Source organism: Malaya genurostris, chromosome 1, assembly GCF_030247185.1.
Source record: "Malaya genurostris strain Urasoe2022 chromosome 1, Malgen_1.1, whole genome shotgun sequence".
NCBI classification, from domain to species: domain Eukaryota; kingdom Metazoa; phylum Arthropoda; class Insecta; order Diptera; family Culicidae; genus Malaya; species Malaya genurostris.
In genome coordinates this window covers 46,616,149-46,632,157 of record NC_080570.1, presented here as the reverse complement: position 1 = coordinate 46,632,157, position 16,009 = coordinate 46,616,149, and the positions used below count along the sequence as shown (strand labels likewise).

General features: G+C 36.5%; 1 protein-coding gene across 4 annotated transcripts in view; it reads left to right on the top strand.

The window, feature by feature from the left end:
* Positions 1-7,292: 7,292 nt before the first annotated feature.
* LOC131438781 (tubulin polyglutamylase TTLL5) overlaps positions 7,293-16,009 on the top strand; it is an 87,377-nt gene continuing 78,660 nt past the window's right edge. Inside the window, exons 1-2 of one of the 4 annotated variants that reach the window (XM_058609050.1) lie at positions 7,293-7,952; positions 8,049-8,253. The gene's annotated coding sequence lies outside the window, so the exon portion shown is untranslated. Of the gene's footprint in view, positions 8,254-16,009 lie in introns of all 4 variants that reach the window. The other 3 variants (XM_058609041.1, XM_058609068.1, XM_058609059.1) reach the window with 3 other exon arrangements.

The following is a 16,009-nucleotide window of genomic DNA, read 5'->3' as shown; positions in this document are numbered from 1 at the left end:
TTACGACCTTTTGTTTGAATGTTGAATGGACGAAATCGGTTCAGCCAACTACTAGCAAAATTAGTGACATTATTTTAATTTCATTACATATATCATCTTGTAGTTCCGGAACCAGAAGTTGGATCCGAATGAAATTCAGAAAACTTATATGGGATATAGGACTGTTTATATGAGTTTAAGTTTGTAGAAATCAGTTAAGTCATCTCCGAGAAAAATAAAGAAATTTTTTTTCACACACAAATTTACTTATCTCACCGAACTTGAAAAAAAAAATGTTTTTAGACTTAGATTTCGCACGGTAATAGCTATCCAACAAGATTGTTAAATGCCGTTATTTTTAACGGAGATATCGATATTTTTGTGTAAACGACTTTTACCCTTATTCCAGTAGTAGGAGTTTCACGCACTTGATGATAAAGCGACTGAAAATTTTGACATAAATGACACTCGGAACATTTTTCTTTAGTTTGAGCGAATTGTATACCGATTTTATATATATATATATTTTAAAAAAGGTAAAACGATTTACTTGTACCAATTGAAAGAAATGCATTTGATACGGTTCCTTTAAACAATAAGTTTATTTGTTTCCTTACACGGAGATCATTAATTAAATGAACTAATTGTTTTAATGCATTCTTCACTGATACGTTGTACGTTGTTTAGGAGTATTTTACACTTAAAATCGCCGCATTTGATTCGACACTTGAATTGCAAGTGTAAATGACTTGAACTCATATTTAAAAGAAATTATATTGAATCCTAACGACATTACACTTAATTTTCGTCCACAAAACATAAGATTTATTTCAAATTTATTACACTCAATATTAATTTGACCTGGCGCTTACAGTCTAGTTGTCACGCAAATATATATAAACTAATGAAAATACTTTGATTTAAACTGTTTTTACACTTAAGTCCCATCGAGAATACATATTGATATCAAATAGTAAAAATTTGTCATTGAAATGTCAAATATAAGGTTTCAAATGAAATGAAAAATTTGATTTATTGTTGAAGAACTAAATTTAGTACTTTTTCTGGAGATATATATTGGCATGTAGAATATATTGGCTTCTTATCCACTAAGCAACGTTTAATGGCATTAATCAGTGCATTAGCGTTATTTTTCCATGATTCAGACGATTTGTTTGAAGTCGCCATGGCAAACAGAACCAAAGAATCAAAGTGTTGCATATCACCCGAGATCCCAGGTAATAAAAGGTGATTTTTTTGAGGTTAGGATTTTCATGCATTAGTATTTGCTCAGATTTTTTGAGGTTATGATTTTCATGCATTATTATTTGCTCAGTATGCTCTGACATTTCATCATGAATAGACTTACTAACGAGCAACGCTTGCAAATCAGTGAATGGGCCCTAGAAAAGTTGGCAGAAAATCCGCTTTTTTATCGACAAATTTTGTTCAGCGATGAGGCTCATTTCTGGTTGAATGGCTACGTAAATAAGCAAAATTGCCGCATTTGGAGTGAAGAGCAACCAGAAGCCGTTCAAGAACTGCCCATGCATCCCGAAAAATGCACTGTTTGGTGTGGTTTGTACGCTGGTGGAATCATTGGACCGTATTTTTTCAAAGATGCTGTTGGACGCAACGTTACAGTGAATGGCGATCGCTATCGTTCGATGCTAACAAACTTTTTGTTGCCAAAAATGGAAGAACTGAACTTGGTTGACATGTGGTTTCAACAAGATGGCGCTACATGCCACACAGCTCGCGATTCTATGGCCATTTTGAGGGAAAACTTCGGAGAACAATTCATCTCAAGAAATGGACCGGTAAGTTGGCCACCAAGATCATGCGATTTGACGCCTTTAGACTATTTTTTGTGGGGCTACGTCAAGTCTAAAGTCTACAGAAATAAGCCAGTAACTATTCCAGCTTTGGAAGACAACATTTCCGAAGAAATTCGGGCTATTCCGGCCGAAATGCTCGAAAAAGTTGCCCAAAATTGGACTTTCCGAATGGACCACCTAAGACGCAGCCGCGGTCAACATTTAAATGAAATTATCTTCAAAAAGTAAATGTCATGTACCAATCTAACGTTTAAAATAAAGAACCGATGAGATTTTGCAAATTTTATGCGTTTTATTGTTTAAAAAAGTTCTCAAGCTCTTAAAAAATCACCCTGTACAATAAGTTTAGCTAGCGAAAACAAAAAGATCGCACCAATTTTCAAAAGTCTGTAATTTCTGACGAATGTCTGCAAACAATCGAAATTTCAAAAGTCTGTAAAAAGAATAAATGGTCTACATGCTAACTAAGAAATTTGATAATTGACAGACAAATTTGCAGACTTGGTATCTCTGCATATCACTGACCATTTTTCCCAATTGGTCGAAAAAAATGGGGTGCCGGTAACCGAAATCGGTAGACATTTTGAAAATGACGAAAAAGAAATTGGGTTGCAAAAATTTTGATTGTATCCGGTATTAAATCACGAAATAGATCGATGTCACCTCATAAATATTCAATCCACTCACCTTTTCGATTGATACTTTTCAATTCATGATACTATAAAAAAGTCATAAAAAACTTTTGTGTTGATTTTCACGCAATTAAAATTTGTTTTAAGCGCAGCACAAAGTACAAGCGTCGGTTTGCTTTGATATTCGGCACAAAAAGAACGTGCTGCTATTACACACATATGACATTTGTCGGAATGACGCTATCTGCATTCTGTCAAAAGTTACGGTGGGGTGCCAGCAACCGAACATCTTCCCCTACAAATGAAGTGTACTTGATTATTTAGTTTTCCTAATAACATGAAATTTATTTGGAGAAACATTTTTCAAAAAAGAGTGGATTTTTAGCAATGTTGATAACACATGGATCAATAAGTCCCGAGACTAACAATGGAAACAACATTTTTTTTTGCAAATTTTTTTTTATTCATCAACATAATCACCTTTTAGGGTGATACAATGGTTCCAACGTTTTTCCAATTTTTCAATACCATGTTTTTAAAAAAAACTATCTTTCGCTTCAAAATAAGCTTCAGTTTCAGCGATGACCTCCTCATTTGAGCCAAATCTTTTTCCCTGGAGCATTTTTTTAAGATCAGCAAAGAGCCAGTAGTCACTGGGGGCTAAATCTGGCGAGTATGGGGGTGGGGAAACAGATCAAAGCCCAATTCAAAGTTCAATTTTGTCATTGTTTTCATCGACTTGTGGCAGGGTGCATTGTCTCAATCGCGGCACCCACTTGGACAAAACCTTTTTCATGCTCAATTTTTCATGAAGGATAGTAAATACACTTCCATATCATATCTGTGTCATCTCAGCAATCTCACGGAGCTTCACTTTACGATCTTTCATTATAATTTTTATCACTTCACTCACATTTTCCGGTGTAACGGCTTCCACAGGTCTACCCGAGCGTTCCGCGTCATTTGTGTCGGTACGACCACGTTTGAACTCGGCGAACCTCCGACAAATACTTGCTTTTGATGGACAAGAGTCCGGATAACATTTTGCAATCCATTGTTTCATTGTTTTTATCCATTAAAAAACAATGTTTTATCAAAACACGAAACTCGGTTTTTTTTCCATTTTTTAAACAAACTACAAAACGACTTTACTCCAACCTCGATAACTCAGCTGTTTCTGGTCGGATCGACTTAAAATTTTGACCCGTTTCAAGCAAAGGTTAGTACTCTAGAAAGACGTGGTTACTGGATTACTACGAGCGCCATCTCTGCTTTAGTCTCGGGACCTATTGATCCATGTGTTATAAAGGTTAAAAGGAATTGAAGCCACAAATCAATCCGACAGTAGATAAGCACACGCAGTTTCGTATTTAGAGTAGCTGATTGACTGTCGATTACTGTGAGGATCAGCACAGCCAACCGAATTTATTAAACCGAATTTTGTACTCGATACAGGAATACAGATATACTCTCTTAAAATACCGATAATTCAATTTTTATACAGATCGCTATTTATACCAATTTCCACACTGAGCTAAATTTTCTTTTTCACATTATATGATATTCTAATGATTTTGCACTATTAGCATTTCCAATAATAGTTACAAGATGTGTTCAACATCATGTCAAATATATGAGATAATCTTATGAAACATAAAACTCTTCTTAACGTTATTTTTACAGGATTTCCATATAACGAATGAAATTTCCAGTCTGAGTCAAATTTATTGGCGCGTCTTATAGACATTACTAGATATCCGCACAACATACATTGGAACAATTTATGAAGCGCATATTATATTCACTTCGAATTTATTTAGATAGGTTCATATATACCATATGACTAGTTTTATAAAATTTATATGTATATATATATATATATATATATATATATATATATATATATATATATATATATATATATATATATATATATATATATATATATATATATATATATATATATATATATATATATATATATATATATATATATATATATATATATATATATATATATATATATATATATATACAAATGCAGAGATCATTCTTTGTAATCGCATCACGTAAGAACGGATGGACGGATTGAGATGCTTTTTTTTTGTTTGATCAGTTTTTACCCCCACCGGGTTCGTACATCAAAAAAATTAGGAAAACTTACCGGAAAAGTGGGAAAAACCAATAAAGTTATTTTGTATGGACAATGGAATTTTCCACTGAAAAAGTCCCCAATGATTGCTAGATGATCGATAGGTGTTTGGCGCATAACGAGTTGCATAAGTGTTTGGCCGTCGAAGAAAGGAATACTAGATCGTTGAAAGAATCTTTTGGCGCGTAACGAGTTGTTTTGTGTGAATTCATGTGGTTCGTTATTTCGAGCCACGTGCTTAATTGGGTATCAACATTATTGATTGCCAAATGATTCAATGATGGAACGCATATGAGTGTTCTAGCTATACCGTAAACATGATCAAAAGTTCTGATACTGTTTACCAGAAGATGCAATGTGCAATGTAATCAATTACATGATTATTGTTGGCCAACGTAGGCGTGATTTGAACAAATCACCTTATAAATAGAACAATTTTTGTACGAATCAATGGTAAGATGTTGCTGTTTAAATAATGAGATCAATCATAGAGGTTTGCTTTGAATTTAGCATGCTGAAGTTCGTTCGCGTCGGGTAAAGTCTGGTGGATTGAAAACCATTAGTTGTGAGATTTTATGCATTGACTCGAACGATAAGCTGAATACTGATACAATAACTCCTCATGTTCACTCCGCTATAACATAAGAATTGCACATTATTATCATATTTAACTTTCTGATATAGATTCTAAGTACCGAACTCCACCATTAATTGTAGGTGGGGTACTAAACAAAATGATGTGACGACTAATGAGACGACTATTGATACAACTATTAAACGAATGCAGTGTTCATATAAAAGTTAATAGACACAATATTTAAAAGAATGGTGACATGAACTTTCGAATGTTCAAGAATAACCCATTTTATCTTTCGTTTTTTAAACAATGTCAAACTAACTAGAGATTGTGAGAGAAGAAAAAATATGAAAAAATGTAGAGCCATAGTACTCAAGGAAGAGTAAGGATTTGAAAATAAAGTGCAGAAAAATTCGACGTAACAAGGTTCACTTAGGTAATAAGAAGGTTTCTCGCGTCTATACTTTTACCTTCTACTAGAGGGGTCGAACTTAGCGATGCGAATCGTCCGAGTCTCTGATATGTCAGAAAATTACTGACTGACCAGAATGATTTACTAAACAGTTCGTATTGTATCTACAATGTGATCATCAGTAACTGAAAATTGTTCCTGTGATTGTCACACTACGAACATTAATCAAACACGACTAAATAATATCACCAGACTAGCGAATTTGCAGAATCGATTTAAAGTTATCATCTTAGCTATTTTTGCTTCACTTTTATCCCATATGTCGAAACCATTAGTTTGAGAGAGATCTACAATCGCTGTTCGATGCACTCACTCAAAAGATGATATGGCGATCGGTGCATTCGCTTAATTTTTGCGTAACAAAAGCTTTTAACATATTCACAATATTTTTTGATTAATTCATCGCAGCCAAGTGATCAGTAAAATAATGGAAAGATACATTAACAGCATAAGGCGTTTGACGATTCTACTGTCCGAAAACATAAATTCAAAAAAAAAATCGGGCGAGACGAAGTTCGACGGGTCAGCTAGTATATATATATATAACTTTCAATGAAGGTCATACGAATAGCAGATAATTGCCAACTACTACTTTTCTTTGAGGATTCAAGCTTTACTAGTATTCCATTCGGTAAGGGAGCACCTCATGATATTTGCGAAAGAGAAGTGAGATCCCGAGACTGAAAATAAAAAAAATGAATCTTACTAGACAGATGAGTAATGAAATGTACCGGATATATATTTCATGGTCCGTTAACGCATATCCTTGAACGAAGTTGGATGAGCGACGTGTCGTGTCAGCGATTTAAAATTACATTGAGATGCGGAACTTCCTGAAAAAAATGGTCTGGAGCAGTTGATGAATATCGAGGACACAACTATTCACGACTTTCATCGGATTTCCATATAAATTATATGGGATATTTTTATAACTTTCATTATGATAACGTCCAGTTAGATTTTACGTACACATTAAATAAAGATTATAAGTTTCCATATAATTTCTATGAATTATATTCTGCATATGATTCATATGACAAATCTAATGAATATAAATAAGATTTTCATTTCAGTGCAGTTTTTATGTTTGGTTTCATAGGGTTTAACAAGGTGGAGCAACCTTTTTTTTGCTCGCAAAACCAGTCCTCACAAAACAGATTATTCGAGATAGATATTGTACAGATTGATTTTTCCGTCAAATTCAGATATTTGAAAAAATAGTTGACAGCTATGGTGGGGCACATCCGTCATTTATGCGGACTGCAACAGTTCGCACATGGTCAATGGCAATGATGAAGTCTCGGTGTTAGCCTTGCTTTTGGCTCTTTCGCTCTCTGGCTTTCGACAATGCGATGACACTCACAAACGCATATGAAACAGGAGGCTTGATATGGTCTGACGCCGTTGTTGTTATTGTTATTGGTGTTTTTGCTGTCGTGTTGGATACCAAAATGACCAAAACAAGAATCCTCTTGACGTTTCATTCGTCGGTCGGTGCTGGCGGGTATCGGCAGGTTATTCGTGATGTGATCAGTTTTCCAGTTTCGGACATCAAGCAAAATTTAAGTTAGTGGTCTCGAGCGAACCGGTGTCCGTCATTTGGCCGAGTGTGCAGTTTTGGAACGTGCGCGCTCTCTCTCTCTCTGTGTCAGGACAGTAGCTCTGCTCTGATTGGATTTAGCTATCGCAACAAAACCGGCAGATAGAAACTCTTCTCTCGTTTTTACCTCACCGCATCGTCGGAAGTTCTCTTAGCGCAATCGAGACACCGTCCGCGCCCCCTGCGTATATCATACACACACACTCTGCGCCCACAAAGCAATAGTGGAGTGCCGTTCGTGGCTGGCTGCTGTCAGTGTGCCACACCATCGACGAGTACGACAAAGAACCGCAGTTTTCTGCAAACATCTGATCGTACCGCATGTGTTAGTTGTGTTGTGGCCAGTACAGCAAACAAAGTTTTTTTTTCTACTTCTGGCGTGTTCGGACTGAATCAAGTTTCCATACAGTTTTTCGAAGTGTTGTGTGTGTGTGCGTGTGTGTGTGTGAAAATTGAGGATCTGAAATTTTGTTTGTTAATTGTTTGGACCTGAAGTCGCAACAAATCGAACGCCGAGCTCAGATAAAGACATCAGACTTACAAACGAGACAGATTCGATGAAAGGAATTTCCAGCTCGCAGTGGAGTGCATAAATATCGCCCGTCGAGCCGCGTTGAGCGCCGCGGTGAAAAAAATCGATTTTATACATTGTGTATCAACAAGCAGCCTCCACTAGAAAATCACATGTGATTTCATCTGGCTGTGCGTAGCCTTGCATTATCAACTACAGCTATACATACATTCAAAGGTTTTTTTGGTGCAGTTTCTGATGCGGTTTCATAATTTTGCAATTTGCAGGACACAAAAAATTACTGTTTGGAAAATTCGTATCCAGTGCCTGTAAATTGTTCTAGTGCAGTTCCATCCTACTTATGGACGAATAACCAGAAGAGAATGATTCAAATTGAAGATTAGTTCATTGAAAAACAAATGTCAGAAAATTAAAGTAAAGTTGCATAAAAAGATTTTTGTTGCTGCATCGAAGTGGATGACTCATCTTAAAGTAAGTAAACTTTTTTATGATCATTTGCATTTGTAAATTGAATGGCCTTTTTTTATTATTTTGTACCCTTTATGTGCCAAAAATTTTCTTGGGTTTGACCTTATTCAGCTGGATTTGGCAGCAATGATGAAACGATTCAGCCGAAGAAGGATAGATAGTAGAGCTAGTCTAAAACTGTTAAGCCAATCTGAACCGTTCATTTTCGACGAACTGTGCAAAGTTCATCAAAAACTGCTTAACGTGATTACATCTAGATGATAAAAACTAATCTGACAAAAACACGACAAATGCAACTGAACCATGCGGAAATGTGATAAATTTCAAAACTCCAGACAAACTTTTTTGTTGCTATTATCATGTTAACATAATACTAGGTCAGTCAGTCTACAGAAACAGAACCGCAAGGAGCAGGGTGACAAACATGAAAACTGTTTGATGAGATTATTACTAAAGTAAATTAATTAATGTTCCACCCATGCAATCCTGACCTGGCATGGGATTCCGGCTGTTTGGCAGGCTTCTAGAGAATGAAGTTTGAACCAAAAAAAAAAACGCAGGATCGCGTGCCGACTACGAACAAATACGTGCGGAAGTGGAACTATACACAAAACCAACGGTTGTTACAGACAAACAAAACTTGATTGTGTCCCCACCGAGTCAGGCTCAGTGAACAGGCCGAGTTTTGTTCAGTCCGGTTCGGAAGGGGGGAACCAAGCGGTACACTTAGTGACTCACTTTTTGTTTTTTTGGTTTCATGGCTTCAAGGAAGCTCGAAAAAAAGCATGATAAAATGAAGCAATCATCAGATTATGTTACACTTATGCAGATAGTTTTGTTATGTGGCAATTGTCTTCCCCCCCCCCCCCCCCCCCCCCCCCCCCCCCAGTGGTATTTTGTACCATAAACTGTTTGATAAATATTTTCAACTTTCGTAGGTTGAAAATGTTGCTAGAAACAGAAGCTTTTCCTGTTACCTTCGTAAAAATCGACGGTGGCCTTGGAAAAAATACAATATCTTCTTACAATTTTAAAGTAAACATGGCCTAGAACCATGAGTCGTTGCCGGGCAGGCGTGGCAAAAAAAAAAGAAACACTGCGCGGAGGTGATACTGAAGGTGCAAAATTTCGAGACTGAGGGACTGCGAAAAAAATCAATACTCATCAAAAATGCAAAACTACTTGCCCCTAGAAGCCTACCATTCCATACTCGTATGTGTGCCAAACTGACAGATTCTGCTGTTTGCCAAGTAGGTATCTTCTTACTGAAAGCGTTTCTTTCATCTTATATTGTAAGCATCCTCGAGGAACGGCCTTGTAATGGTCCGAGTGTTTGTGCATACTTTTTTTCCTTTCTTTCTTTCGTTCGTCTTATCTCGCAAGCTCTGGAAATTTACGATATGCTTTTCTTTCATTCATGCCACTATTTTCGAGTGCAGTTTGTTTTGGTTTTCGTTTATTACGGATATCATTCTTAAACGGAGGAGAAGAGGACCGGATGACAGGAGAAAAAATCGAAACTTCTCAGAATGATCGAAAACAAATCCAGTTATGCCATTTAAAATTCAACAATCAGCTTTGAGGGCAATTAGATTTGTCTCGGTTGTTGTATTTTGTTTCAAAATCATCACCAATTCTCGGTTGATTTTTCATTATGGCGTATAAGCAAGTGACAGTTTCTTTTTAATCACTCTCTCTTTTGATTATTGTGATGTGATTAAAAAGATTTTCTTTGATATCACTATTCTGTTTGAAAGTCGAAAGTTTCAGGTATCATTCCATGCAAAGAGTTGAGTGATAAACGTGGAAACCGCTTGGTAATTAATAGAAGAGAAGTAAACAAAGAGAAACTGTAACTTGCTTATACGCCCTTTTGAAAAATTAACCGAGAATTCTGAATCGATTCCGGGACTGGATAAAACTGTTGGACCTGTCCAATGAGCAAAAAAGTGTGTTGTTTTCGGTTTGCTCAAGATAATTTTTTTATTGAATTTTATAATGCCTTGGTGCTGTTATTGAAAATTGTGGTTGCCTCTAATTTCTACTGTGGTGAACGGTCCTTGTCTCACAAACCAGTGGTCATGTATACGAGCTCCAATATGAACAGATTCTAAGTATAACAAACCATAAGCGCCGCTTACATTAAAAGTGTCATTACTAAAGAGTAATGTCATTTTTAATAAACGTGTAAGGACAGTAATGATGAACTCTCCATATATTTTTTCTTATGTAATATTTGACCATTCTATACATTTATTTTTTTCTGCTGAATCTCGGCAAAATAATTGCCGACATTTGCACCGCCGGCTACTCGGTAATCATCTCGGCAAAAGATAACATTGCGGAGTCTCGGCAATCTCCAAATCTGACAAACGTCAGTTATTACCGAAATTGTCAGCAAAAAGTTTACTATCTGTTCGGCATAACCATTACTGAATGTTCGGAAAAAGCGGCGAGGTGAGATTGACTAATTACTGTGCCTTCAGCAATTGAATGTAAAAAAAAGAAAGTCTTCCTCCTCAGCTTCCTTAGGAGCTTCTTGTCGCTCAGGATAGTCGGCCTTCCGGAATCCAAAAAAATGCCGAGCGAAATCCATTTCGACGCGGAGGGGTGCCGTTCTTCGTACGCGCACACTTCTGAATGGAGTTGCTTCACTAGTTTTGCCATCACGGTTAGAGATGTTGTAATATCGATCGATTAATCGAGTAATCGATTAATAACTCTGATAATCGAGTAAAATCGATTAGTTTAAAACTAATATTCGATTATTAAAGTAATCGAGTATTTTAAAAAAATCAATTACAATAATTGAATAAAAAATCGAGTAATCAATTAATAACCCAGATAATCGATTGAGATTTATTCGATTAGTTTGAAGATTTCAATCGATTAATGAATAATCGAGTAATTCGAAAAATCCGACATTCCTAATCACGGTTAGAAATCGACCGACGACACGACTTGCCACTTTCATATGAAAACTGTATCGCAAATTTAACTGCCATCAGTAACTGGTAATGTCAAAACGAATGCTTATTTCTCGTGGAGCTGAAAAATATATACGAATTGGGTAAAAGAAAAATATTTTAGTATTGTGCGAAAAGCAAAGTGGATTCAAAATATTCTTTTTGTATATACTTTTGAATATTTGTTTATTTCAAGGTAGGAGCACCAGAACAGAATGTTTTTATCTGTGATATTTCTTTTCGGGGTTTTGCATGTTATATTTTGAATTGAAGTGAGCATTAATAAAATACACTCTTTCCCCAAAATTATCTTCTATGATCAGTATTTCATGCAATAATAATGCAAAATCCTTCCTACGTTCGATTACTGACCACTCGAAAATCCATGATTCGATCCCGATCGCTTTAGCCGAGCTAACAGCAAAATTAGTCGATGCCTTTCACGCAGCCCACCTGGGTTCGATCCCCAACCCCGCACATAGGGTCAGAAAGCTTTTCTGACTCGAAGAGGTGAATGACCTTAAAAAGGTTAAAATCTCTATAATCGAAAAAAAAAACAGCAAAATTACTGCTGGCAAGCTTGACAATAATTGACAGTTACTAAATTCAGGATTGCCGAGATTCTACAATACATTTTGCCGAGACGGTTACCGGCTTCGAAAATTTCGCCGAGATTCAGCAATAAAATTAAAGTGTGTAGGACGGTTTGAAACCTACTATGTTGTTTTTTACTGCTAAATTTTCTCAGAGATGGCGGAATCGATTCCAACAAACTTAGGCTCGTTTGAAAGCTGCTATTTGTTCATTAAACAGGATTGAAGTTCAAACCTTGGTGAGCATAGTCATTTCCTGTAGCTGCCCCGATAACCAATAAGCACACACTAATGCCGTATTATGACAACAAATAATCGCTAATTGGCATTTCAATCGCAATTGAGACTGAGTTAAGGCCGACTTTGGCAAAATATATGGCTATTCATAGATAATGCTTATTTATGGCTGGTGTGCATTATAAAAACTGATTTCTGATTGATTTACAACATATAAGCTTTCAGATTGCAGATATAGAGCTTTAAAAATTTTTGGTGCACATAAAATTTTCCAAATTTTCAAATGTCTAAAGAAAGCGAAATGCTCCACAGAAAAGGGCTCCTCTTCGTAAATTTAGCGTACAAAACAAACGGCCGAATATAGTCTCAAAAGTTTGCTAACTGTTTGTAAAAGATTCGGAAATCTGTACAATATCTGCAAAAATACTCGAAAATCTGTAAAAACCTGCAGACACTCAATATATGATGAATGGTAGAGTCTGGTTGGCAGCAGTCCAGTGACATAAACTTTCCAATCTTCGTCCTGCAAAGTTGCTAGTTGATAGTGACATTTAACAGCTCTGACAGCTATAAACTATGCCTCTTTTGACAAGTAATATAATAGTTTTTAAATTGTTTATAAAAAACTACAAGGATCAGCCCCATGGGTTGTTCGAGTCGTTGATGTGGAACAAGGCAACCAAAATTTCTAATGATCTACAATCCAAAAGTTCAATCAATCCGAACCAACACCGAACATCGTTTGTCTTGATTTGCATTTGTTTTATGACCAACGAAATTACACCATTAGCCCAAATATATGCAATTATATCTTTGTACATACTTGCGATTTCGATAATTAAGCTTCTCTTCACCAAGCTTGTATTCAAGTTTTTTATGCAAGCAGTTTTTTAGCGTTAAGTTTCTCTACCATTCTGCGATTTCGGTTAAAGCGATAAACTATTTCTCATTATCAATCGAGTTCATCTAATATAAATTAGAAATTTTTTTTTTTTTTATTTCGATTATAGAGGTTTTAACCTTAAGGTCATTCGCCTCTTCGGGCCAGAAAATTTTTCTGACCCTATGTGCGGGGATGGGAATCGAACCCAGGCAGGCTGCGTGAAAGGCATCGACTTACCCATCACGCTGTACCCGTCCCCATAATTAGAAATTAATCTTAAGCACTCAAAATTTATCCAGAGGTAGTTGTCAATTTCTCATGGGAAAACGACATAACATGGAATTCCGAGCTTGCATGACACAAGATCAGAGCATACTAATTAAGGGCTGAGGCCAGTGTGTTTTAGGGCGTTTGAAATGGCTATTTTCACGCTTCAAATCTGATTTTCTCAGAAACGGTGGCGAATATAAAAAAACCCACCAGACAATCTCTTAGAAATTTAGTTTAGATTATTCTGTGGAAATTTCAGAATGATTGTTTGACTTTAGCGGTCAGGAAAGTCTTTTTTCTGAAGGAAGAGTTGCATAGCTGAAAACGGCAACTTTCAACTTTTTCAACTTGTTCATTGAAAATCTCGCCTTCAAAAGCATGGATCAAAAATCTATTCTAGATAATTTAGTTTAGATGCGATTAGTGCATAAAAACATATATGTTGTCGCGATGAAAATTAAGTGAAAGTTATTTTTATGGAGGTAAGTCGATTTCTATGTCGGCGCCATTTTAGTTCCCTGGTAACGTAACGAAACATAAGAGAGAAATAAAATCGGCTCATCAAGGCTGCCAAACAAGCGGTAGCTTTATTGGATTTTATGTGATGTAGTCAAACTTGTAACCGAAAATATCAAAACTTTCTTGGCCACTCGGCCACATCGAGAGTCATTTTACACATTTACGAGAGAGCATGGAGAGAAATGTAATACGCACAGCGAGCGACACGGTTTTACGCTAACAACTGGCATCAGCCCTTAAAGCTTCAAATCGTTTCATGGCACGTTTTTGTCTTGCTGTCTAGCAACAACCTACCTCTAGCATGCTAGGAATATGACTGAAACGTTAGCTTTAATTTCGCTTCTATTTATAGATTCGCGTGCTTCCAACAGCTTCGCTTTTGCATCGATTGACCAATCAGAGCGATGCTCTCTCTTTGATACATCGCTTAGTCCTTCAAAACCGTCGACTATGGCAGGGAAATCCGGTATGCTGGAGATTTTTTGCTGACAAAATAGAACACTGCTAGCTATTAATCAACATTTCTATGATATACAATTCAAAATACATGGCTATGAACATTCAAATCAACACGTAGAAATATTTCCTATCAAATGATGAAATAATATTAATAATTGATACAAAACTGACTGAGCTGTAAGTGTTTAAAACCTGACCACATTTCTACGTGTAGTTTGTGATTTGCACCTCTAATAAAGATGTGTTCCACATCAAAAATTCTGACTGGTTTCTGCGGTCCTACTTCGTTGTCTGCCGGTTGAACCGCACAGAAGAATCGACCTTCTTTGGCCACGTCCCGAATCAAAAGATTCGGATTGTATTTGAAGTGCGTTCATATGGTGACATTACTTCACCTTTCTTCCCCGGCCAGCACGGCGCAGAGTCGTTTGGGTCTCCTTGAAAAATTTTACTGCACAGGAATTACCGATTCTCTCTTGTACCTACTAGAATTTTCCACGACCATGCTAATATTTTTAATCAAACCACTTTTTGCTTGAAAATCGACACTTCGACGGATTGTGACTAATTTTTTCGCATGTAAACATTTCACTCTAAATTAGTTTTACTCAAAGTTTAATAAATTTTTACCCATGTAATAAAAATTTGTTCACAAAAGAAAGTGTTCCATTCTTAACACCTTCGTGCAAACTAAAACCACAGAGAACAGACATCCAAGCTAGTATAAACTTTTTCAAAAAAGCTGTGTAAAAATCCGTCAAAAATCACCGTTGCGCACGACTTTGCACACATGAATTACCACGCATGAAAGCTCGAACGCAAGAGCCCATAAGGGATTACTGGGCTGCTCGAAGCGCCTCTACAGGATAATTACTACTTGGTGATTGCTTTTTTAAAACGACCGTTAAATTTCTTACACAAATTGAAATCCTTACTTGGATATCTGTTCTTTGTGCTAAAACCCAACAAACAAAATAGTATGCTTTGGGTAATAAGGAAGTAATTGTTATTTAGGTACGTTTAGCATACCACTGCATAAATCCTAATTGCTGTACTAATAAGCATTACCCAAAAAAAAAAATACAACCACGACAGCTTTCTAACGTGCTTAACTGCCAGAATTGACTGTTTCCATGCAATAACTGGAGTGCATTTATGGTATATCAGAAACAGCTTGTTGATTGTTTTCACTCTAGCACGAACTGTTTGGAAACAGTATTCGTGATTGCACTTTGCACTCATCGTCATTGATATCCTTATTTATTGGTACTTTAAAACGATTCCATTTTACCTTCCTGACGAAATAATACTACAAAACAAATCAGCTTGGGATCCTGAACCACGAATAGTTTCACAAACTCACCTCTGAGAGCGGATGACTACCAATGCAAATGGCTATTGAACTGTTGGCCCACACTATCGTAGGCAACGATAGTGTTTCGGTGGCGAAGATAGAGCACTCCTTGTAGAATCTACCGTTTCAGATATAACCAATCGTTACGAATCGTAATAAAATAACACGGTTTCTTTTTATTGTTGTTTTGTTCGTATTCACAAAGACAATCCTGCCGATTTTGTGGACTCTTAATATCGGTGCTACCTTGAACTAGTTCCGATTTATAAAACACACACGCATCCTGGAATCGTAACCAAACAACGGACGGATATCATAAAAAAAACCCTGAATTCGGTGCAAGCCTAGCTTGATTACCAATCTACGGGCGAGTGGGTATGAGATTCATGAAAAGCTAGTTTTGGCTGTGCCTACGGTTGGGTTTTCCCATTGGGTTATTGCGTTGTTTTCTTTCTATTTGCTCAGCACCCAAAAATAC